This window comes from Dasypus novemcinctus, chromosome 1 (genome assembly GCF_030445035.2).
Source record: "Dasypus novemcinctus isolate mDasNov1 chromosome 1, mDasNov1.1.hap2, whole genome shotgun sequence".
In the NCBI taxonomy this organism is placed as follows: Eukaryota; Metazoa; Chordata; class Mammalia; order Cingulata; family Dasypodidae; genus Dasypus; species Dasypus novemcinctus.
In genome coordinates this window covers 87,019,552-87,022,934 of record NC_080673.1, presented here as the reverse complement: position 1 = coordinate 87,022,934, position 3,383 = coordinate 87,019,552, and the positions used below count along the sequence as shown (strand labels likewise).

The 3,383-nt window shown below is 40.5% G+C and overlaps 1 pseudogene; it reads right to left on the bottom strand.

Annotated features, from left to right (window-relative positions):
- Positions 1-1,700: 1,700 nt before the first annotated feature.
- LOC101445363 (glyceraldehyde-3-phosphate dehydrogenase pseudogene) lies at positions 1,701-2,689 on the bottom strand (annotated as a pseudogene).
- Between the last annotated feature and the right edge of the window lie 694 nt (positions 2,690-3,383).

The following is a 3,383-nucleotide window of genomic DNA, read 5'->3' as shown; positions in this document are numbered from 1 at the left end:
TTAGCTGGGACAATGCAAAGGGGCAGCAGCTGAAGTTGGCTTTGGACACGCTGAGTTTAAGATATTTAATGGGCCTGAAGAGTTGTTCTATCTTATCCTGGTCATTCAGCATTACTATTCCCAATATCCTCATTTAAGTGGTTTTAAAAATTAGATCCTGAGAGGGGAAGAAACTATTCCAAGGTCACAAACTGAAACTGCCTACATGTCAAATTGAAGAAAATATTGAGATAATTATCTTAAAAGCTAATGAAAATATGAAGCACTTTTAGCAGAAAAAAGCAAAATAATATTTCGTTTCAGGGTCTAGATGTTGTTTTCTTCATCATTGAAATAAACTACTCTCCATTTCTCTCCTGTTGTCTCTGATTTTTTAAAATATTAATTTTATTCACCTACTTCAGCCCGCCCCCTCCCCTGTTGTTTGCAGTCACTGCCTACTCTCTGTGTGCTTGTCTTCTTAGGAGGCACTGGGAACTGAACCCAGGACCTCCCATGTGTTAGGCAGGCACCCAACTGCTTGAGCCACATCTGCTTACCTCTCTGACCTATTTTTGCAATCTCTTGGTTGTGAGATTTGTTATTCAAATTTTCTTAGTTACCTGTGAATATTGTAGAGATCCTTGGATCACATTTTGATTGATTAAAACATAAAGGGTCAAATGCACATTTTCCCAACTATAAACCTATTTCTATTTCCTCCTCTTATAATCCCTCCATGAGCTCACTAAGAACTAACATCTCAATGGAAATAAATTCTTTGATAGGGCAGAATTCTTATGTATTTGTAAAGTTGTTTTATATTCTAGTTCTTCCTTTTACAAAAATGCTTATGATAAAGTCCTATTACACGTTTTCTGAAACAGTTTAAAAAGCTGTTTCAGCAATTGCAAGGTTAAATGTGTTCAGAATTTGTGGTTTTCCTCATTTTCTTTTTTCTTTCACAGTTTTCTAAATGCTCTTAATGGGTAATATTATTTGAGTAAACTAAGACACCCTCCAAACAGAATAAAAGAGTATTTTAGCTTTTTGACCTACTCAGATATCTGATTTACAGATTGGCTCTTCCTGTACCAGGCGTGCTGCCCTGGATGAACTGGAAAATATCCCAGTGGAGAAGAAGGTCATGAGCCTTTTCTGGAGGTTTCATCCAACCCAAGATTACTGTTCTTGTCCCTTAAGGTCAAAGAAATCTTGTTGGCCAAATGATTAAAAAACATAGAAATGCAGTGGTATTTTTTGACTTCGTAAACTTCTTATTGGAAAGACTATCTAGGTCTCACCCAGGGCCAGAGTCCCAGGTGTAAGTTATACTCATGGATACAGGGCAGGACCTATATTAATTTCATAATGCAATCCTCAGCTATTAAAGTCATTTATGCTTGGTTTCTTACAATGTGTTGTGGTAAAAGATGCAGTGGTGTCTGATAATCCCACATTATTTATTTGTTTGTTTATTCATTCATTCATTGGCTGGGTACCGTGTACTTTATTAATAGTATATGACAAGGTAGGGCTCTCTGAGCCCCTCCCCTTCTTCAGGGGTTTTGGGATGGAAGCTGTGGAGAATAGGCCATTCTCAGTTTTGGGGGATTGAGTTGGGGCTAGGACTCCCCTATAGTGACTGCCCCATTCTTCCTCTAATGCTGTTACTGGAGCTGGTGGTCCAGGGTGCTCTGATTCCTTGGAGGCCACATAGACTATAAGGCCCACCATCCGGTTGCTATAGCCAAATTCATTGTCAAACAGGAAATGAGCTTGACAAAGTGGTCATTGACGGCACTGTCAGCCCCAGCATCAAAAGTGGAAGTAGAAGAATTGATGCCACTGTTAAAGTTGGAGGAGACACCCTGGTTCTCAGTGTGGCCCAGAATGCCCTTTGGGGGCCCAGTGATGCCTATTTCACCACCTTCTAGATAGCATCGTATTTGGCCACTTTCTCCAGACAGCAGGTCAGATCCATGAGGGACACACTGGGGATGGGGATGTGGAAGACCGTGCCAGTAAGTTCACATTCAGCTCTGGGATGACCTTGCCCGCAATCTTGGTAATGCCAGTAGATGCAGTGATGTTGTTCTGAGCAGCCCCAAGGCTGTGCCAACCACATTTTCTCTGAGGGGTCACCCACTGTCTTCTAAGTGACAGTGATGGCATGGACAGTCATCATGAGTCCCTCCATGATGCCAAAGTTGTCATGAATGACTGTGGACAGGGTGAGGAGAGGTGGAGGACAGTGCAGGCTGTTGGTGTGTAGGAAGCATTGCTGACAATCTTCAGGAAATTGTCCTACTTCTCATGGTTCACACCTATCACAAATGTGGGGAGATTGGCCAAAGGGGCAGAGGTGATGACTCTCTTTCAAGTGAACGCCAGCCTTCTCCAGGATTGTGAAGACACCAGTGAACTGTACAGCATATTCAGCAGCAGCAGGATCCCATTTGATGTTGGTGGGATCTCCTTCCTGGAAGATAATGATGGGATTTCCATTGATGAGAAGCTTCCTATTCTCAGCCTTGATGGTACCTTTGAATTTGCCATGGGTAGGATTATTCTGGACCAAGTAGACCATGTAGCTGAGGTCAATGAAGGGGTCATTGACAGCAACAACCTGCACTTTCCTGGAGTTTACAGCAGCCCTGGTGACCACGTGCCCACTATGACCAAATCCATTTATTCTGATATTCACCATTGTGTCTCAGAGATGTGGCTGTCACTGCACGAAAAGATGAGGCTGTCTCTCAAACACAGAGGAGCAAAGAGTCTGCCACATTATTTATGGTTTCAAGATTTCAGCTTACACTACTCCACAATCAATAGGAAAAAAAAAATTATTCATACAGGCAACTTAGATCAATCTCCAGAGAACTGTACTGAATAAAACAAACCAATTTCAAAGGTTACCTACTGTAGGAGCCTACTTATATAACCTCTTCGAAATGACAACATTTTAGAAATGGGGTACAGATTAGTGGCTGCAAAGTGTTAGGGGGGAGGGTGGTTACAAAAGGGCAAAACAGTGTTGGGACTGTTCAATATTTTGCTGTGGTGGTGGAATTTCATTAGAAATTTCAATTAAAAAATAATAGCAAGAATCCAGTTTCATTATAGTTTCAGTATAGTTCATATTATGTTTTAAATTATTATGTATTTGTTACATAAGTTTTTTGTAGGTATCAAACATTATATTAAAATTAAAAATGAAGAGCATTTATATGTATTGATACAAAAAGCTGTCCATGCTATATTGAAAAGTGTAAAAAGCATCATGTCAAGTAACATGTATAATACAATCTCCCCAAATATAATTATGTCTTTGTAGGTAAGTGTGCCAGGAATTCTGAAAGGACCAGTAAGAAACAGTTTATAACGGTTACTTCTGGGGC